This window comes from Protopterus annectens, chromosome 3.part1 (assembly GCF_019279795.1).
Source record: "Protopterus annectens isolate FY-2018-M chromosome 3.part1, PAN1.0, whole genome shotgun sequence".
Lineage (NCBI taxonomy): Eukaryota > Metazoa > Chordata > Ceratodontiformes > Protopteridae > Protopterus > Protopterus annectens.
This window is the reverse complement of record NC_056732.1, coordinates 1,370,365,389-1,370,389,229: the sequence shown is the minus strand read 5'-3', so window position 1 is coordinate 1,370,389,229 and position 23,841 is coordinate 1,370,365,389.

The following is a 23,841-nucleotide window of genomic DNA, read 5'->3' as shown; positions in this document are numbered from 1 at the left end:
TTGTACTCCAAGCCCTAGCAGCCTCCCTGCAGAAGTCTGCTTTTTTTTACAAAGAGTCCGACCATGACCCTGGACTCAATGATGCCCCAACGCTGTGCCCAAAAACATGAACCCTCACCAATGCCTGCCATAGTATCCTTCAGAGACAGAATTATAACAGATTATGCTGTATTCTCTCCTACTGGGCTTAATATAGCTTCTTTTCCCACACTTACACACCATTGGGAAACATTTAAAAATGTGGCACATCACTTAGCATTGAGCAAACCAGCACAGCTGAGCTGAGCAGTGTGAAAACTCAAAGACCCATATGCTTAGCAGTGGTTAGCAGTGCGCAAACCAGCTAAGTAGAGCCGAGCAGTGCATAAACATTTTCAGTCGTTATTGTGTTTATGCAGTCCTTAGCAGGGCTTAGCAGAGCTTAGTGTGCCAGAATTCAAATATAAGTGGTATAATTTGTATTTCAAAAATAAATATTTATTTCCCCTTGCATGTATTCAAACCCTGCACCTACTGCTCACGAGGCTATACTTCTACCCATTTAGCTACAAGGATATGCGGAATTCAGTTACATCTTTACATATACCTCTCAGCCTTCTATAAACATTGTTGAGCACTGCACCACCGCTCAGCTATGCTTAAACATGACCTTTAAATAAATAATTAATTGCATCCGGTTTCTATTTTTAGATGTCTGGCAGGTGTCTCGGCTCTGCTTAGCATTGCTGTGATCCACACCATGCCACACAAAAATCCTTTAAAAAAATAGAAACAAATAAATAAGACAAAAATAAAAATAAATAAACAAAAAAAACAAATAAACACAACAATAAAATAACCAATTGACATTATATAATTGGACAGTGCAGGGAGTATATTACTCATCTGTAGACAAAGTTGATAGTACACTCCCTACAATGATTCAATAACCATGTTCCACGGCTCTCCCTCAGCAATGTGCCATGATTAATATGCATGGCACGCTGCCGAGGGGGAACCGTATACACAGACATGGTAACATTCCATGTAGGCTCTACACTGTGCCTACACATTGTTTATTAAATCCTGGAGAAGGATTTTTCTCTTGCTTTTTTTTTTGAAAATTCCTTAGATAAGAAAAGTATACAAAAGACAGTGAAAAATAATTGGAAGTTCCTTATGAACTTCCAAGAGTTGAGAAATGTGATTGGTGATGAACCAGTTTTTGTTTCGAAGTGGGGGGGGGGGGTAAATCTGAAAGAATATTTTTATAAAAGTAATAATAAAATAGCATTACCAGCTAATGTAAAATGTATGTTTCAGTGTAAAAACTGCAATTTTTGTGATTGTATTATAGTGGATTACAAAATGTGGTTGGCAGCAAGGGAATTTGTAATAAGTCTGCAAGACAGATATGATTAAAGATCAAAATATATTGTATACATAGTTTTATGGGGGCTGTGTTCAACTTTTTTATATTGGGAGAACCACAAGAGAATTTCATAAAAGAATTTATGAACACCCGAGAGCTGTTAAAAAAGCAGACATAAGTAATGTGCTAGCAAAGCATGCTTTTCAGAAACATATGGAAAGTTTAACAAATGTAAATTTTAAATTTTCTATGATTGATCACATTAATAATTATGATTGTAAATGTGAAGCAGAAGTTGAGCTGGATTGGAAGGATTACTGTTGGCATATTAGATTGAGTGCATGTGCTTTTCCTGGAATGAATGATAGAGAAAATGTTAAAGTTGTGCTGAAGAAGAAAGGGTTAGTTCACTCACTGTATTTTAATTAGTTATGTGATTTTAATTAGTCATGTGACTTTTAGAGATGATATAATGACTGAATGAGTAGTTACAACTTACTCTGACAAAGTTCTATTAAAAGAATGAAAGTGCTTGCGAGCTGTTGGATTTTAATGTTTTATTTTAGTTATTATTAAAGTTTGTTTGGATTACATTTAGTGCAATCTGTTTTTTTTTTGTTTTGATACCTGATCTTAACAACTTAAGCAGGGGTGCTTAACAGTTGTTAAGTTTGGGTCTTATGCTATTGAAGTGCTTAACTGGTTTGTCTTTTGTGCTGTATCAGAACATAATCACAGCACTTCATGCACTACATTACTATCATTTGCCATTCTGCTCTTCTGGTGTGACTGTTGCATGCTTGTGTTCATATTGCACTTTCTGTTACACTGTTAGGCTAATGCTACACCAAGTTACAAAATATCAGGTTCTCTTCTGTTAGTCTATTAGTCATATGAGGCAGATATTAATGCATGTACTACACATATGTCTAAACGTCAGTTCCCTGTGCTTTTTCCTATTAACCTGGTGAACTTGGGCATTCTGAGGCAGTGTAGCAACTGCCTCATGTACACAGACAACCCTCTCCTCTTACATCCCAACACTCAGACTTGTGAAAGATGCACTTATATATCCAAACCTGAAGCCATGCACTCTCAAGCCAAGACCGGAATAACTGGTCAAGAGGAGAAGGTCAACACCTGCACCACACCACATGCAATACATAGCCCTCCAGAACAACCACCATCACAGCTCTCACATAAAAACACAAACCACACACCCACCTTCATGGAGGTTCTCAATAGAAATCTAACCAAACAACAGTGACCTTCAAGGCAGAAACGCAGTCGACCACTACAACACAGCACAAACAGCAAGACACATAGCTCACCTACACAGTGTGCCCCTCAACCTAAGCCCATAAGGCAAAACAGCTTGCCCAATACACTAATCATAGGTGACTTGATAGTGAGGTACACTGATGTCCCACTCACTAGGTTGAATAAGGAGAAGGTAACAGTCAGCTGTCTATCAGGTGCCAGAATCTGACACATAACACACGCACTCAGGTCACTCCACAACAAGTACAAGCATGACTCTGTCACTGTCCATGTGGGTGTGAATGACCTGAGATGCACCTTTTTGGACTACATGAAAAGAGACATGGAGGAGATCTCGGATTATGTGGCTCAGGCAGGTATGACCCTAGCCCTAAGCAGCATCTTACCATCACCCAGAATGATACCGCAGTACAAGCAGGAAAATGACTGACTTCAACAATTGGCATAGTTTCTGGTGTCATTCTAATGGGATCCAGTAGCTGTCTGCTTGGGATGACATGATTGACAGACCTTGATGCTTTGATGGAGATGGCCTGCATCCGTCAACCCTGGGTTTCTGGATACTGGCTAAGGCTCTTGCCACCCTTATAGTGCCTTTTTTAGGCAATGTTCTAAAGACCAAATTACCACTGTAACAGCTATAAATACATGAACTCTGGGGGTCATGCTGCTCAACGCTAGAAGTCTAAATCTCAAGATACACTTGCTCGAAGTACTCCTCAAAATGGAGAACATCGACATTTGTGCTGTAACAGAGACCTGGTTTAAAGCAGCAGAAAGCCCCCTGCACTACCAGGCTATAACTCATTCCACACCTTTAGGCTCCAGAACATGGACTGAAGCTTCAAAGGCAGTGGCATTTCCATATTCATAAAGGATATGCACACCTCCAGACTAGTAGCCCAGCATAAAGCATCTGATATACTTCAGGTACAACTAACATTAGGTAAGATGGTGATTCAGGTTATAGCCTGCTCTAGGTCCCCAACCATGTCCCAAAACTCTCACACCACATTCCTAAGCACCTTGGAAACTATTAGGGTCCAACCCAACACTCTTATACTACATGACTTCAACTACCCCTCCATCAACTGGGAAAATTACTCATGCACCAATACACTGGCCCAACACTTCCTGGAGTTCATCAATTTCAATGCCCTGGACCAGCTCATTCTTACCCCCACTACAGGAAGCCTGGTTATTACAAACATGGGTAACCATTGCTTTATACCAATAGTCAATTACTCCCTGGTTAGATCCAACCACAAACTAATCACCATGGAAATCCACATCTCACCCACACACCCCACAAAGGTAACCATCATGAAAAACTTCTCCAAAGCTGACTTTTGGCTCCTAAAAACATAGGTGGCTAACTTCATGGCACCCATGTCAATGAAAAATACATGCATGACTGCCAAATCATACACTAATGCACTGTACGAATACATACATAAATGCAGCATGAACATGAACTAGCCATACCTAACTGAATGAAGACGCTCTCTCCCCCAAAAAAGGAAGCCAATCTGGTGGTCCCCTGCTATTAATAAACTGTACAACAGAAGGAAGAAACTGTTGCAGAAAAAGGTGAAGTCCTAAGATGGGAAACTCCCTTATTAGCCTCAACACAAAGTTGAGATCCCTCATCAAAACCTCTAAAGCCAGCTATGAAGGTAGAATTTTAGCAGACACTAAAAACAACCACAAAGCCTTCTATAGTTATATCAAGAATCTCCACGGCAATATCCAGGTTTGCTCTGAGTTACTGCACAATGGTACCTCTTATACTGAGCCAACAGATATTGCCAACATACTGGCTGAAAATTCAGTGCCAACTTTGCCCCCCCCCAAAGGGCCAATCACAATACCGGAGGAATGCCAGGCACCCAACATTACTGCAGCACAAGATAAAGCTGTATTGTCCAAGGCCAAGAATACAGTTTCCATGGGACCCAACAATATCTCTGGATGTGTTTTGCATGAACTACAAAGTGAACTGGCACCACATCTGTGTACCCTGTTCAGTCACAGCCTCACCTCAGGCTTTGCCCCTACTGAATGGTGCACTGCTACAGTCATGCCTCTCATATGTCCCAACCATACAGAATTACTCAGTTTTTACAGAGTTTTAGGGTCCAAATAATGGGGTGCCACGATTCCCGAGCGGCATCTCTTCATTTGCAATTTTTTTCTTTGTTTTTTTATTTTTCACACTTTGTGAGCTGACTTCATCACGTGCGCAATGACGTCAGCTCCGTCAGAGCTACCAGCCTGTCAGAATTGAGCTCAAAAAGCTCGCCTTGCGGTTCAAGTGCTTTTGCGAGTGGGAACGCACTCCCTGGCTGGTTCAAATGCTTTGCGAGAGGGAACAGCAGTCCAGGAGAATAAAAGGATTTGCAAGCAGACTTGATTATTTCTGAAAGGAAGGAGGATTTTATATTCATGAAAGGGCTGGCGGGCTGGCTGTTCAATGCAGGTGAAATGGACTTGAAGTAAGGAACCCTTTATTGTGAAACAGAAATTATGTTTGGAAAGGGTGTGTGTGTGTGTGTGTGTGTGTGTGTGTGTGTGTGTGTGTGTGTGTGTGTGTGTGTGTGTGTGTGTGTGTGTGTGTGCTTTTATTATGTAGTCTGCCAGAGTGCTGAGTTTATTCTATTCTTCTATGGAGTTTATTATTCTGCTGCTGATTTCATTATGGTGTGTGTGTGTGTGTGTGTGTGTGTGTGTGTGTGTGTGTGTGTGTGTGTGTGTGTGTGTGTGTGTGAGTGTGTGTGTGTGTGTGTGTGTGTGTGTGTGTGTGTGTGTGTGTGTGTGTGTGTGTGTGTGTGTGTGTGTGTGTGCTGCGAGGCTGTTATATTAATGATGGTGGCTCAACTTCCAGGAATGGTTACTGCCAAGGAGGTATCTGTTTTATTATTTAGTCTGCCAAGGAGTTAATTCCTTATTGTGCTGCTTTCATTATTTAGTCTGGTGTGTGTGTGGTTACACTGCCGAGGAGGTATTATTTCATCTGCTTTTACTATGTAGTCTGCCAGAGTGCCGATGAGTTTATTCTGTTCTTCCATGGAGTTTATTATTCTACTGCTGCTGTTCTTATGGAGTTTATTATTCTGTTGCTGCTTTCATTATGGTGTGTGTGTGTGTGCTGCAAGGCTGTTATATTAATATTGGTGGTTCCAGGAACAAAACAAATGTAGAGGTATCTGTTTTATTATTTAGTCTGTGAGGCTGTTATATTAATGGTGGTCGTTCCAAAGTAGAGGTATGTGTTTATTATTTAGTCTGCCAAGGAGTTAATTCTGGTGTGTGCTTTTATTACGTAATCTGCCAGAGTGCCAAGGAATTTATTCTTCTATCCTATGCTTTTATGGAGGTGTGTCTGCGCTTTTATTATGTGGTCTGCCAGAGTGCCGATGAGTTTATTCTTCTATGCTATGCTTTGATGGAGATGGGGGTGTGTTTCTGGATGTGTAAACTGTGGCTAGAGTAACTCAGGCTCAAACCCTGCACCCTTGAGTACAAGTAACAACTGCCTAAAGTCCCTACCCGCCACCACTTGTGAAAACTTTCCAGATTTTTTTTCTGTTCCTCCTAAATCTGTCGTTTTCTGCATTTTTGGGGCAAATCAGTGAAGGATTGAATTCACTAAATGACAGACATTTGAATGATAACACAAAACCTATTATTCTAGCAATTTTCTAAGTTTATAAGATCAGTATTCAAAACTTGTCCCTATTTTGGGGCTGTATTCCCCCATTATTGGCTTAGTCCAGGTTTTTGTGCTAAGACATTGATAGCTATGGAGAGAAGTGAGAACTGATTTCTGTATTCCACCCATTATTGGCTTTGTCCAGGTTTTTTTGTGCTAAGAGGCTGATGAGAGCTATGGTGAAAACTGAGAACTGAATTCACTAAATGATAGCCATTTAAGTTTCAGTCTTTCATTCTTTCAGGAAACTGATGATTTGGCATAGTGGTATGTTGCCCTGACTGTAGTGCACAGGGTCCTGGGGCCAAGACGTGGCAGTGAAATGCATGGTGGTAACATAACAGTTTTTTCTAGCAACTTTCCAAAATTATACAAGCAATGTTTAAAATGTGACCCTGGGTTTTGGCCTTTTGCCCCCCCCCCAAAAAAAATGAAATTGAAAATAAGTGCAAGAAGCTTTGCAAAATGCCTGTGGTTTAAACTACTGTCATTCTATTTTTATATATGGAAATGTTCTGAATTGGGCAGTTATGTCATTATTGGTTCATGCATTTTGTTTCATTGCCTACTGGAAAAATGTTCAAACAATAAATTTAAAATGTGCTCTAAGTCTCACAGGTGTGCTGTATTATACAAGGAATGTAAATTAATAAAGTTAGGAAGGTTTATCAAAGAACACATGTGTTTCTTGTTTTGTGTGCAAGAGGCATATGATTTGAAAACAATCCAAAGGTAATCTTTATCCACCATTGGCCAGATGCATTTTCTTTGGATGTGGTGTGGGTTTCAATGCTGTTTCAATGAATGAGAGTTTCAAGGGCAGAGTTTTAATGCTAAGTCTATTTTCATTGTGAGACAGTATTGCTTGTGCATTGTGCTATAAAATGTAAAAATAAAATCTGAATAACCATTGTAGAAGTAAAGCAGTATGCACACATTAGTGTTTATGGTAAATGGGGCGAAATAGCCAGGTAATGGGACATTGAAATTGCTGCAGGGGGACTCTGGTGCTATATTTTGGTTGTCTGTTCTTCAGTTTGCGTTTGAAAGTTGGTATCCCACAATTCCATTGGAGTGGGTGAGGTTACACAAGTATGTATGCAAATTATATGTTAATCAGAGTACAGATTTGTACCTATTTTTCATGGGCCTTGTCCAGATTTTTGATGTTTCAAGGTTGAGAGGTATAATGCCTTTCCATAAGGGGGGAGCGACTACAGACCCTGGGAATTATCACCCCATTAGTCTGATGAGTCTGATATGTAAGGCTATGGAGCACATCATCATGGACCTAATTAACAAGGATACAGGGAGTCTTCAAACTCTAGATCCCACGGAATTTGTTTTTGTGAAAGGTACATCATGGCTGCTCAACCTGGTTGACTTCTTTGAGTCAGTCACCAGAGCTGTGGATGAGGGCAAGGCAGTTCATACAGCCTACCTCAATCTGGCCAAGGCCTTTGATACCATTCCCCACTCAGGAATTATTAATAAACTCACCAAACTAGGCATCAACCCCTATATCACTAGGTGGGCTGCAAATTGGCTCCCAGATAGAACCCACAGTGTGAAAGTAGTGGACTCCAAGTCAGACTGTGACCAGTCACTAGTGGAGTCCCACAGGGATTGGTCCTAGGTCCTCTCCTGTTTGGCATCTACTTCTCAGAAGTCCAGACCAACACAGAGGGACTCTGGCTGACCAAGTTTGCAGATGACTGCAAGCTGGGATCCATTATTGACTCCTCAAGTGATGTACACATCCTACAAAAAGGCCTCACCGTGACCAATGATTGGTGTCGAAACCATGGCCTTACGTTTAATGCCAAAAAATGCATCATCATCCCCTTTGGGAAAACTCAGTTCCCACTAATTACCACATTGATGGGAGCCCACTGAAGGCATTATAAAATGTCTGGGGGTACAGGTTGACAGCAACCTCTACTTCGACCACCACATTGCCACTGTAGTCAGAAAGTCATTCTATGTGACACATCTCATTACCGAAGGTTTTGCATCCAGGAAGAAAGAGGTCATCATCTCTCTCTCTCTACTCTTCCCTCATTAGGCCAGTCATTGAATATAATGCCCCATTTGGCATGTACCTCACTAGACAATGCAACAGCTGGAAAGGCCACAAAAGGTGGATCCTAGGCCTTAAATACGTCGTACATGGGCTGACTCAAAAAACTCCTGCTATTCTCTGTCGCATATTGTCTACTAAGAGGCGATCTCTGCTTAGCTTGCAAAGTCATGTCTGACCCAGCTCTGTTAGAAATGCTACATCTAAAGAGATCCCAATCCCTCTGCACCACACACTCCAGAGACCTCAACCTCATTATCACAATCAAAAGAACATTCTGGAGGGACAAGTTCATAATCCAGAGACTGCTCATGCTCTGGAATAGACTTCCCATACATGTCAAGCAGAACACCTCACTGGCGCTCTTCAAGAGAAATCTTGATGCATGGATGGGAAATAGAAAGTTCACCTCGGGGATCACTTCAGTGGCTCTACTTGATAGAGGCACTGGGAACTAACGCTGGGTGGCACGATGCCAGGGCACTTCTATGGGCTAGGCTTGTAAAGGCTCCAGGGCCATTAGCCTAGTACACACCTATGAACCTATGTACAGTTTAAATCACTGTGTACCCTGTACCCTGAGTCTTTAATGAAAAAGGAGCTCAACAGTGTGAAGCCTCTTAGTGATCATAGCTTTATTCTATCTTTTTTTATGATTTACTATTAATTGTTGATTCTGTTTCTGGCTTCTATAAATGTCATTACTATTTGCCTTTGAGTGCAGACAGACATTTTTCTTTCACATGGCAATAATTGAAAAAAAAGCTTGTACAAAGTAACCTTTTCATAACCCTCCCATTGTACCACTATGTCAACTATACATATTCCTCAAAATATATGTTTTATGATTAGTGCCCATGACCATCTGCCTTTCTAAATGTAAATTTAATGTTGCTACCTGTTGAGACAATAACAATACATGCTCACATATGAACTTAGATGTCAGTGTCAGATAATATCTGCTAGGGTCATGTAGTCTGCTCTTCCTGCCTTCACACAAAATCATCTAACCTTCTTATCCATTTGTTTTATTCACCTGTTTCTGAATTATCTTCTGTATACCCTACACATTCTGGATTTGCATTATTGCTTTTGAACTTACAACCTACATTTTCTATTAATTTATTTATTATTTGTTATTCATGTGGAGGGGGTGGTACAAGACACTTTTCAACCACTACCTGGGCCAAATGACAAGATCACAAAAGAATATGACAAAACAGGAAAAGCTACAATCAGCAAAACCGAGAAACAGATTGAGAACTGTAAAAATGGATTATAATGTGACAGAATGTTTCTACTCGGAATAACCAACTTCCACAATACAGACAATCCAAAATGCCAAAAAAAAAAAAAAAATTCCCCTTTTGGCATGTACCTCAAAAAGCACATGCAGCAGCTAGAAAGACCACAGAGGTTCTTCACCCAGAGAATCCAGGCCCTCAAACATCTACCATACACAGATAGGCTAAAAGCCCTGTCCCTCTACTCTGTCTCCTACGGACTCCTCAGAGGTGACCTCTGTCTAGCATACAAAGCAATCTCAGACCCCACCCTGATGAGACTGCTGCATATCCACAAGTCAAGTTCTACTCAAGTAACCTGCACCCATGACCTCAACCTGGTCTGGGACATCAATAAGGACTTGGTGGGACAGATTTCTGTCCCATAATCTCCCCCTTTTGTGGAATAGACTGCCTCTCCTCATAAAGTAGAGTACCTCATTAAACCTTTATAAGTGCAACCTGGATAACTGAATGGGGAACAGAAGATACACCCCTGAGATTCCACTTGTATCCCTGCTGGACAGTGGTATAGGGCACTGACTTGTTGGAACATGGGCTAAATTCTTGGCTAGGCTTGTAAAGGCCTCAGAGCCAATAGTCTAGTAACTTCCTTTGATCATAAAAATAATGCCAGAAACACAGAAGGGTGAGAAAATCAACTTTAGGTATTTTTTGTAGGGGGTGACCCTCTCCCAAACTTTTATATATCAATTTCCGGGCTATACCAACTAGAAGAAGGAAAAATTTTCCAAAAAACATAAATAACTGCAGGCACACACTTAGAAATCACACTGGAAATAATTTCCTATGAAGAACAGCATTTTACATTATGTATTTCTGTATCGTTTTCTTTGGTGTATTAATACTTGTTGAAATTTCATGTTGACCACTTGTAGAGAAATCCAATAAAACATATACTCAAATGAGACAGCTATAAAGATTTTAAGAACATATATACAATATATGCATAGCTGTACAAAAAATTTCAACCATTAACTTATATCATGTATAAGGACATTGTCAGATCAGTATTTACTAACACAGGCTGTTTGGTTCAGAATTATCTGCATCTCTTTTAAGCAAGAACATTTATGTTCTCATGTCAACTGTACCTTCAACATTTTTAAGAGAATAAATTCTCCAAAGCAGTAATTTCTTTGGATACCCTGTTTCAGGAAGCAGGTCAAGCTTACAAAAGGATCTTTTACATATGGCTTGAGGAAATGTGGCCTACTTTGTTTGAGAGTAGAGATGGATTATACAAAATAAGTAGGTTCTTGTACTGACAAGTTATTTGCTAGAAGGGGGCAGTAGCTTTTTGAAAGTGATGATATTGAGCAGATTGAAGGTTGTGGCAGTGATGGGAAGCCATTTTGCCCTTTGAATAGAGATGCAGTGATGTCCATTTACATTAGCCAACTCAATAAATCCGACTGCGTTTTTTTTTTTTTTTTTTTTTTTGCTACAGCAGTATTTTGTCTTGCTAGAGGGGCAGTGATAGATAGTGCATATTCAAGATTAAAATCCAAACCAAAGATCATACAGGCAAACCATTCAGTAAAAATTGCAAGAAAAAGCAGCCAGGATAGTTTTCTCTGTGTAATACCTTAAACCTCTTATAATGGGAGGCCCATGGGATATATTCAAATGACCCCTTAAGGACATCTAGTGCTTCAGCTAAACATTTTCTTCATGCCCATGGCTTTCTACTTTTTAAATCTTTATAAACACATTTGGGCCAATAAAACCAAATCCCACAAGCTATGCCTATACATGTTTCAGCCTTTTTAATGACCTCATCATCATAGCATAAGTGGATTGTTTGGTTATAATTTCGAAACACAGGTCTTTAAACCTAGATGATACCCAATCCCAACTAACATCCTAACCAAAGGGTAAAAAGGTCGCACGACAAACCACTCAGTAAAAACTGCAAGAAAAAAACAGCCAAGCTAGAGTTTTCACTGTAACAGTGACTGAAACATTAAAGCTCCTGTAATAGAGGCCCATGAGATAACCTGTGTGAGAGAGGTTGTTTTGTTTGGAAATAATTCTAAATAGCATGACATATGACCAATCTGGGCCTCTGGAATTACTATTTAACTGTAGCCTCCAAAAAGGTTTTGTGCCTCATGAATGGAGAAAGGCAACAGTCGTCCCTCTGCACAAAGTTGGGCCATCTACAGACCATGGAAACTACAGACCCACAAGTCTCACTAGTCTTATATGTAAAGCAATGGAAAGAATTATCATGGAGCTGATCAACAGAGATATAGTAAACCTCCAGACACTGGACCCAACCCAGTTTGGTTTCATCAAGGGCATATCATGCCTACTCAGCCTGGTGGACCTCTTTGAGAAGGTCGCCAAAGTAATGAATGAAGGCAAAATCGTTCACACTGCCTACTATGACCTGGCCAAGGCATTCAACACAATACCCAACTCAGGCATTGCTGACAAACTCAAGAGGTTAGGTACAAACCCGTATGTCATCCAGTGGATAGCCAATTGGCTCACAGACAGGACCGAGGAAATTAGAATTGGGGAGTCCACTTCTACAAACAGGCCAGTCACAAGTGGAGTCCCTCAGGGATTAATTCTTGGACTGCCCCTTTTTGGCATTTACTTCTCAGAAGTCAAGGCTGATGTCAATGGTCTCTGGCTGACTAAATGTGCAGATGATTGCAAATTAGGAGCTGTCATTGAATCTCACACTGACACAAATGTTCTCCAGGAGGGGCTGACACAGACAAACAACTAGTGTCAGCGCCATGGACTAAAACTAAATGCCAAAAAATGCATAATAGTATCCTTTGGGAAGTCACCCATCCCTGGTAACTATCAGATTGACAACACATTGACAACTCAGGAACTTAGGAACATGCATAGATAGTAATCTAGCCTTTGACCATCACGTGACTACAGTGGTGAAGAAATCATTCTATGTTGCTCAACTTATAAACAACACTATGGCATCTAAGTCCAAGGAAGTCATTTTTCCACTTATTTGGCATTCATCAGACCTATCACTGAGTACAATGCCCCCTTTGACATGTACCTAACCAGGCATATCCAACAACTGGAACATCCACAGAGATTTCTCACTAAAAGAATAAGTAAAATATCCTATGCAGTCCGCCTCAAGGCCCTATCCTCTATTCTGTCTCCTACAGGCTTTTGAGGGGAGATCTATGCCTGGCTTACAAGACATTGTCAGACCCCACTCTGATGGACCTCCTGCATATCCACAAAACAAACATCACCATAATTACCCATTCTAAAGACTTAAACCTTTCCTGTGATATAAATAGGACATGCTGGAGAGATAGTTATGTATCCCAGAGACTAATCCGTCTATTGAGCAGGCTCCCTATCCATTGAAGCAGAGTTCCTCCCTAACCTAATTCAAGTGCAACTTGGACAACTGGATGAGAAACCAGAAATTCATCCCTAGTTTGGCACCTATGTCTCTAATGGACAAAATGGTTCATCTCCCAGGCCCATGCTTACATTTATCAAGGGAATCAGAACTTGTCAGAGATTTGGGATGCATGGCTAGGCTTAGAAAACTTGTCAGAGATTTGGGATGCATGGCTAGGCTTAAATAGGCCCTTGTGTTTGTTAGTCTAGTAAACACCTATGAACCTATAATGAAAGATCTATTTGACTGACAATTCCTAAACCATGTTGTTACTTTTGGGGAGAAACCATAATCTGAAGATTAAGCAGTAGTTGGCTGTGATTAGCTGTTTCAAATGCTTTTTTAAGTCCAGAAAAATAGCCCTAGTTAACTTTCCCTTTTCCATATTGGTGAATATTTTAGAGTTCAAGAGAAGATATCTATTTCAATACATCAGTCTGGGCAGAAACCATGCTGCTTGTCAGTTATCAGGTCATAGTTCTATATACAGTCTACCATCTCTTCATAGATACCTTCTTCTAAGATGTTTGCTAAGGTGTAGATGTGCAAAATTGGTCTATAGTCTGCAGGAGAACTGGGACATGGTTACTTTATGGAGGGAAATGTTAACAGCATACTTAAAGCTAGGGGATAATGTTTCACTTGTAACAGAAAAAGTAAAGGTCTGGGGATGAAACTGGCCCTGGAGCTCAAGACTTTGAAATGTAAATAGTGAAAAAGGGGTTTGCATCTAAACTCGGTAGCTTTAACATGATTTTCATTTTTTGCAAGACAGTGCTGTCAAATAGAAGGGAGAAAATAAATGATTTTATGTAGTCATATACAAGGGGTGGTAATGTCAGGAAGGGAGAAACAGTAAGTAGTTACTGAGGCCGAGGAGGTATTGTAATGGTTGATATTTTACATAAGGACTCCCTCCATCTCTCTCTCTCTCTCTCAATATATATATATATATATATATATATATATATATATATATATATACACACACACACACACACACACACACACACACACATATATATATATATATATATATATATATATATATATATATATATATATATATATATAGGCATTTCTAGCAACATTGTCCCACCCTTTGTCATGAAACATTAAAAAGACAGCGTGATGTATATCAGGGTCTTCCACCCCTGCATCCCCAAAATAGGGCACAAGTAACTTAAAATTATGTTCAGCAGGAGATGCAGGGGGCAGTCTATTGGCTGACACTGCTGAATACACAGCTGTCAATAAATTATGCCCACTTACTGCCTGCACGACTAGGAGCAGGTGATTCCTAGTGTCAATGTATGACCTGTATTATATCATGTGACAAGTTAGTTGTAGAGTAGGATTTAGGGAAGATTTTGTTGAAGAAATGGATCAAATATTTTTGGGGGAGTTTCAAGATGTCATACCCAAAGATTTCTAAAGTATTGAGCCTTGTCTTTGTTGGTTAGAATTCTGGTAGTGTTAGTTGTTACCTATCAGGAATTTTTCCTGACAGTCTGAAAATCAAGGTTTGTGTCAGCAAATCTAATTATGCTGAGAGTTAACATAATTCTGAAGTATATTTTCTATTTCACTTGGATTTCCTATATGCATTAAAATTCAATGTCAAAACAATAATTGTTGTTGCTTGTGCTTATATATGGCTTTATGTGTGTGTGTGTGTGTGTGTGTGTGTGTGTGTGTGTGTGTGTGTGTGTGTGTGTGTGTGTGTGTGTGTGTGTGTGTGTGTGTGTGTCTGGTAGGGGTGTTGAAGTATGTGTAAGTGTATATAATTGTGACAAGTTGGCCATAATTTCTTTTACTTTCCATCACAGTCAAATATTAGCATTTGATACAATAAGTGTCTCCGGTGGTGCAGGCAGGATGTGTGAGAAAGGAGCACATTGCTAATAGAACGGTACCATGTGGAGTGTTGCTATCTCACAATATAGCTTGTCTCCTTTTCTAAGTTATTGACTGTAGTTCCATCTATGTGGAGATTGCATGTGCTCTCTGTCTCTGTGTGGGTTTTGTTCAGTTTTGTTGGTTTCCTCTACCACCCCAAAGGCATGCTGAAGGTGAAATGACATTCTTTCAATTTGTATGCACGTGTGTGTGTGTGTGTGTGTGTGTGTGTGTGTGTGTGTGTGTGTGTGTGTGTCCATGTACCCACATTACTCAGAGGTGAGCACAGACATAGCTATAGTTTGTGTGGGGGCTGAGGGTACAGTGATTATTATTTCTTTAATTTTCTTCCCAGTCAAACTTCAGAGGTATGCAAAGAAAGTCACAGTAGCTTTTCCATTGGCTGGAGACATTGTGGCCATTATGACTTTAACTTTCATCAAAATCACACCTCAGAGATGTGTTCAGAAGGTCACTATAGCTTGTATAGGGTCAGTGTACAGTGTAGGAGCAACAAGATGGAATGGATTACTCTGTATTTCTTTTCACAATTGAAACTGGATGTATATACAGGTAGTTATCTTGTAGGGAGCAGGGCAAATAGGCATGCTGCATACGTACAGGTGACAGCAATAGGATGAAATACATACTGTTGTGGTCTATTTGTTGTTTTACTTTCATCCTTGTTAGACTTCAAAGGGGCACAGAATAACTGGGCAGGATTCACGATGGCTTGCACGGAGTCTAAGAGTAGTGTAAGACTCCATGCAGCCATCGCGATCCAGGAACAGCCTGAATGTGTGTGTAAGAGCGCACCTAAAATGGCTCTTACATGGGCAGGGCGTGGATATGCTAATTACCTCACTGGCAGCCGAAAGGCATGCAAATGAGGTAATGTCACGATCCAGGAAGCAGAAACCTGCCCGTGTAAGAGCCGTGTTATCTGCAGAAATGTACTCAGTTGATAACTGAGTACCGTTTTGCAAATAACACAATGGAGCTTTGTCAGCTCCAAATAAAGGTTGCAAATGTCGCAGGCAGCATGCCAATGGCCAAATATGTGGCCACTGGCAACGTATCCTGATGCAAACATGAAATAATTTTTTTTTTCGACAATCGCCGATGTTTAAAAGTAGAGCAGCATCGCGCAAACCAGCTGCCCTATACAAAAAACAAAAAATAAAAATATTAAACCCACAAATGTGGGTTTATGCAAAGCATGAGTATACAATGGAAGGGAATAGCAGGATAAAACAACATGGCCACCGAGTAGGGGTTGCTAAGGGGGGAAGTGGAGTGTAAGACATGTAACTAAGCATTAGTAGGCAATCCTATGTAAATGAGTGGTAGGATAGTGAATCGCACTGTTACATAGAAAATGAACACAACCTGTGCAGTGTATGAGTAGGATAAGGGGGAGTAACAGAGTAGGAGATAGGTGACATCACAGGGGGGAATGTATGAAAGGAATGCAGCTCATTGGAGCACAGTGTCATGTGAAAGCTGTCAGTCACACATGGAAAGAGGAGTGTCAACAAGTAGGCATGGAAAAGCCAAGAAATGGAAGGTGTACATGATGGATAACACCAAAGTTTCTTGCAGGGCGTGCATGCGTGCGTGTGCGCGCTGGTAGGCACGAGTAAGATAAAGTGCGGGCGTGTAAGTGTGAATGCTCGCGTTTAAGGCAGAATATGCATGTAGGAGCCTGTTTAAACACCTGTAAGCTTGTTTGTGCTGGTGCGTGCGCGTTTTAACCCGAATAAGCAGATTCTAGTCCGTCTACGCATGTGTGCGCACATGTTAGCCACTGTGAGCATGTTTTTGCTGGTATGCGCGTTGCTCCCCCCTGAGAAAACAGAAGGGAAAAAGGAAGCATGGGAAATAGTAGGAAACTAGCAGAAATTACTGACAGAGCTAGCAGGTGAAAACAATCAGAAGCAGGCAATTACACAGGCAGAACAGTATCCCAGCCCAGCACTTAAAACTCTGCAAACAACAGTGCAGAATGTTTCTCTCAAGAGATGCTGCAACAGAGGAGTAAGCTACTAGAACTGAAAACTGAAAAAGCTTCACTCAGAACAAAAATGCTAGGGGCTGCCATAGCTGTTATAAGGAGACATATGCAACTTGTTGAGGGTGGTGATTATGCAAATGCTGCCAGACAACCCACAGTGAGGAGACGGAGAAGAGTGTACAAGCCCAGGGTCACCTACCAGGGGTTACATGAGCTGGAGATAGTGGAGTGCTATAGAGTAGACAGAGACCTCCTGCAGCAAATTGTTGAGCTGTACAGGCCATGCCTCACACACAGAACCAACAGAGGGGAACCCATCCCAGTGGAAACCAAGGTATGTGTTGGCCTAAGAATACTAGCAACAGGTACCATCCAGAGACCAACTGGTGATATGATGGGGATATCACAGGCATCAGCATCCAGGGTACTGCACCAATTCCTGGATGCCATGTCAGCACATGTCGGTGATCATGTATATTTCCCCAATTCCCATGAGGTATTGGCCAGCAATATGCGTCTCTTCCAGCAAATAGCAGAATACCCTGAGGTAGTGGGTGCAATAGACTGCATGCATATACGCATCAAAGCACCAGCCGGTGAGTGGGGTAGGGCCTACATTAACCGCAAGGGCTTCCCCTCCATCAATTGCCAGGTCGTGTGTGATGCCCAGGGCATAATAATGAATGTGTGTGCTGGCTGCCCTGGAAGCTACCATGATTCCCATATCTGGCATCTGATGCAGCTGTACCAGACATTTGCCAATGGGGACATCCCACATGGTCACTTAGTGGGGGGTGCTGGCTATACACTGGAGCCGTGGCTGATGACACCCATCAGAAACGCACACACACCTGAACAAAAACGCCATAATGAGGCACACACACAAACACGAAATGTAATTGAGCATGTGTTTGGGCTGCTCAAGTCACGGTTCCGGTGCCTGGACACATCTGGTGGAGCCTTGCAGTACTCACCAACTACATGTACCCAAATCGTCATGGTATGTGCTATGCTACATAATATGATTCTGTGAAAACAGCTGCAGCAGGACGAGCATAGGGCTGGGCCAAACAGCCCCCCACCATTGCCAAGCCAACCACAGGCAGAGCGTGACTCAGAGGAGGATCAACCTGAGCCTGCCCCAGTAGGCAGAAGGAGGCGTGCCCAGTATGCCTTGGCCTTGGCAAAGTGGCAACGCATAGCACATATACTGGCTCAGTAGGAACCCAGGAAATGATACCTCTCTCTGACTCACACATATAGTAAAAGGGATGCCTAAGTTGACACAACCTGCTATCAAATATGTACAGGAGTGTAGTATGTGCATCCAACATAGACAGCCCTGCAGCACCACCTGAGGCATGATTGCCATGTGTTAAGCAATGTAACACCATGTAGTATATGCAAACATGATGACCCTGACTAACATCCTACCCTCACCAAGCATGATGCCAGAATATGAAGACGAGATGATCAATTACAATAATTGGCTTAAGTATTGCCATTAGTCAAAGGGGATCCAATGTGTGCCAGCCTGGGATGACATGCTGAGCAAGACATGATGCTCCACCTGCTAGGGATGGCGTGCATCTATCAGTCCTGGCCTGTAGGATACTGGCAAAGGCTGGTGCCACCCCCACCGTGCCTTGAATAGGTAAGGCTCAAAACACAAACCCACCTCTATAGGTATCACAAGGGATAAGAACCTATATGTAATGCTACCCAATTTCAGATGTCCAAACTGAAAGATGCATGTAGTCTAAACTCCCCTCAGCATGGAGAATGTTGATATCTGTCCTGTAACAGAAAACTGGGTTAAGGCTCACAAGAGCACCCTAACACTACCAGGTTACACCTCATACTGTGCTTTGCAGCCCCAAAACATGGAACAAACTACAAAAGGAGGGTGAGTAGCAATAATTGTCAAGGATAACCACACCCCCATGTTGGTACCACAACAAGAAGCAGCCTGGAGTATCCATGCTCAAGTAACAGTGGCTAAGACTGCCTGCCAGTTTGTAGCCTGCTACAGACTAACCTCCTAATGCCAGGAACTGCACTTGGCCTACATTGGAACACATGGAAATATCAAGCTCACCAAACAACATTATATTGGGTGACTGAAAATACTTAAGCATAGACTGGGAGCATTATCCCAGCACCAACACCCTAGGCCAAAGGTTCCTAGAATCCATAAACCAAAATGCTCAGGAACAATGTACCACTCCCACAAGAGGGGTAAGCATACTGGATGTGATAATCAGCAACATGGGTACACTATGGCCAGATGAGAAGTGTATTCCTCACTGGTAAGATCAGACCATAGAGTAATCACACTGGGTATTCACATCCGGACCACAGTCCCTGGCCAGAAATCCACAGTGACAAACATGTGTAAAGGCAATGTTGCACTCCTCCAAACTGATGTGGAATCCATTAAAGGCCCTGTGCCTGTGGAAAATATGGGCCACACCTCAGAACCCTTTATAAATGCATTCTATGAACACAGTCAGGAATGCATGGATTATGCAATCCCAAATAAAACCAAGGCCCAATACCATACACACAGGCATCTGGCATGGTGGACCACAGCCATTACCAAACCATGCAAGAGAATGAGGAAGTCACCACATGATAGAGCAAACCCAAAAGGGAACTAATCTCTGATCAGTATTATGGCAATAAAATATGGCCAGTCATAAAATCCACTAAGGCCAGCTACAACAAGTTGAATCTGTGAATCGTGGGCAATGTTACACCTGCCCCATGTACACAGACAACCCTCCACCCCAAGAAATACAAATGTATGTGAGAGATGCAAGCACATCTCCAAACTGGAGGCTGAGCTCTCTCAACTCAGTACTGTCTAAACTAGTCAGGAGGAGAAGGTAACCACATACACCACAAACCCACTCACATAGACCTATCACAACTGCAAACCAAATACATAAACACACAAAAACATTCCTGGAGGCTATAATTTAAGACCACCAAATCAACAGAGGCCTCCAAAGCAGACACCCAAGCAACCACTACCCCCAAACATAGCACATGCAACACATAGTACACAAAGTTGGTGTGCCAAACAGTCACAGCCCGTAAGGACAAACAACATGCCTGATACACTTGTAATAGGTGACTCCATAGTCAGACACACTGATGTCCCGCTCACATGACTGAACAAGGAAAAGGGTACAGTAAGCTGCCTGTAGGCTGCTACAATCCGCCACATAACACAATCATGCAGGTCACTCCAAAGCAAGTACAAATATGACTCAGTCATTGTCCATGCTGGTGTGAATGACCTGAGACGTACCTCCCTGGACTACATGTAAAGAGACATAGAGGAGCTCTCCGATTATGTAGGCCAGGCCGGTATGACTCTGACCCTGAGCAGCATCCTAGCCCCACCAAGAATGATGCCACAGTACAAACACAGAATGATCAACTTTAACAATTGGCTCAATTACTGGTGTCATTCCAAGGAGATACAATGTGTGTCTGCTTGGGATGTCATGCTTGACAGGCCACACTGCTTTGTCAGGGATGGCTTGCACCTGTCGCCCCTGGGCGTCTGGATATTGGCTAAGGCTCTTACCACCTCCATAGCGCCTTTTGTAGGCAAGGCTGAAAAGACAAACCCACCTCCCTAGAAAACATAATTGGAAAAAACATAAGGGTAATGCTGCTCAATGCCAGAAGTCTAAACCTCAAGATGCACGCTCTCGAGGCCCTCCCCAGTATGGAGAACATCGATGCCTGTGCAGTGATGGAAACCTGCATCAAGGCTCCTGAGAGCACCCCAACACTACCAGGTTATACCTCAAATCATGCTTTTCAGCCCCAAAACCTGGACCAAACCACAAAAGGAGGGGGAGTATCCATATTCAGCAAAGATACCCACACGTCCAGGTTATTGACAATGCACGAAGCATCAGAGACCATCCATGTGCAACTAACTGTAGGAAAAACCGCTGTACAGTTTGTAGCATGCTACAGACCACCCTCTCGGACCCAGGAACACCACTCAGCCTTCCTGAAGACACTGAAGAGTATGAATGTCTTCCCAAATACCAAACAAGGTACTCACGAATCACCACATAGGTGGTAATCCATTACATATGGAAGAAGTAATCAGGGACCTAGGGACACAAGTGGACAGTAACCCCACATGCGACACTCACTTTGCCAACGTGGCTAGGAAGACCACCTATATTGGCCACATTATCATGACTTGTTTGTGCTGGTGTGCAGCGTTTTAACCCGAATAAGCAGATTCTAGTCCGTCTATGCATGTGTGCGCGCATGTTAGCCACTGTGAGCATGTTTTTGCTGGTATGCGCGTTGCTCCCCCCTGAGAAAACAGAAGGGAAAAAGGAAGCATGGGAAATAGTAGGAAGCTAGCAGAAATTACTGACAGAGCTAGCAGGTGAAAACAATCAGAAGCAGGCAATTACACAGGCAGAACAGTAGCCCAGCCCAGCACTTAAAACTCTGCAAACAACAGTGCAGAAAGTTTCTCTCAAGAGATGCTGCAACAGAGGAGTAAGCTACTAGAACTGAAAACTGAAAAAGCTTCACTCAGAACAAAAATGCTTGGGGGCTGCCATAGCTGTTATAAGGAGACATATGCAACTTGTTGAGGGTGGTGATTATGCAAATGCTGCCAGACAACCCACAGTGAGGAGACGGAGAAGAGTGTACAGGCCCAGGGTCACCTACCAGGGGTTACATGAGCTGGAGATAGTGGAGTGCTATAGAGTGGACAGAGACCTCCTGCAGCAAATTGTTGAGCTGTACAGGCCATGCCTCACACACAGAACCAACAGAGGGGAACCCATCCCAGTGGAAACCAAGGTATGTGTTGGCCTAAGAATACTAGCAACAGGTACCATCCAGAGACCAACTGGTGATATGATGGGGATATCACAGGCATCAGCATCCAGGGTACTGCACCAATTCCTGGATGCCATGTCAGCACATGTCGGTGATCATGTATATTTCCCCAATTCCCGTGAGGTATTGGCCAGCAATATGCGTCTCTTCCAGCAAATAGCAGAATACCCTGAGGTAGTGGGTGCAATAGACTGCATGCATATACGCATCAAAGCACCAGCCGGTGAGTGGGGTAGGGCCTACATTAACCGCAAGGGCTTCCCCTCCATCAATTACCAGGTCGTGTGTGATGCCCAGGGCATAATAATGAATGTGTGTGCTGGCTGCCCTGGAAGCTACTATGATTCCCATATCTGGCATCTGATGCAGCTGTACCAGACATTTGCCAATGGGGACATCCCACATGGTCACTTAGTGGGGGATGCTGGCTATACACTGGAGCCGTGGCTGATGACACCCATCAGAAACGCACACACACCTGAACAAAAATGCCATAATGAGGCACACGCGCAAACACGAAATGTAACTGAGCGTGTGTTTGGGCTGCTCAAGTCACGGTTCCGGTGCCTGGACACATCTGGTGGAGCCTTGCAGTACTCACCAACTACATGTACCCAAATCGTCATGGTATGTGCTATGCTACATAATATGATTCTGTGAAAACAGCTGCAGCAGGACGAGCATAGGGCTGGGCCAAACAGCCCCCCACCATTGCCAAGCCAACCACAGGCAGAGCGTGACTCAGAGGAGGATCAACCTGAGCCTGCCCCAGTAGGCAGAAGGAGGCGTGCCCAGTATGCCTTGGCCTTGGCAAAGTGGCAACGCATAGCACATATACTGGCTCAGTAGGAACCCAGGAAATGATACCTCTCTCTGACTCACACATATAGTAAAAGGGATGCCTAAGTTGACACAACCTGCTATCAAATATGTACAGGGAGTGTAGTATGTGCATCCAACATAGACAGCCCTGCAGCACCACCTGAGGCATGATTGCCATGTGTTAAGCAATGTAACACCATGTAGTATATGCAAACATGATGACCCTGACTAACATCCTACCCTCACCAAGCATGATGCCAGAATATGAGGACGAGATGATCAATTACAATAATTGGCTTAAGTATTGCCATTAGTCAAAGGGGATCCAATGTGTGCCAGCCTGGGATGACATGCTGAGCAAGACATGATGCTCCACCTGCTAGGGATGGCGTGCACCTATCAGTCCTGGCCTGTAGGACACTGGCAAAGGCTGTTGCCACCCCCACTGTGCCTTGAATAGGTAAGGCTCAAAACACAAACCCACCTCCATAGGTATCACAAGGGATAAGAACCTAGATGTAATGCTACCCAATGTCAGATGTCCAAACTGAAAGATGCATGTAGTCTAAACTCCCCTCAGCATGGAGAATGTTGACATCTGTCCTGTAACAGAAAACTGGGTTAAGGCTCACAAGAGCACCCTAACACTACCAGGTTACACCTCATACTGTGCTTTACAGCCCCAAAACATGGAACAAACTACAAAAGGAGGGTGAGTAGCAATAATTGTCAAGGATAACCACACCCCCATGTTGGTACCACAACAAGAAGCAGCCTGGAGTATCCATGCTCAAGTAACAGTGGCTAAGACTGCCTGCCAGTTTGTAGCCTGCTACAGACTAACCTCCTAATGCCAGGAACTGCACTTGGCCTACATTGGAACACATGGAAATATCAAGCTCACCAAACAACATTATATTGGGTGACTGAAAATACTTAAGCATAGACTGGGAGCATTATCCCAGCACCAACACCCTAGGCCAAAGGTTCCTAGAATCCATAAACCAAAATGCTCAGGAACAATGTACCACTCCCACAAGAGGGGTAAGCATACTGGATGTGATAATCAGCAACATGGG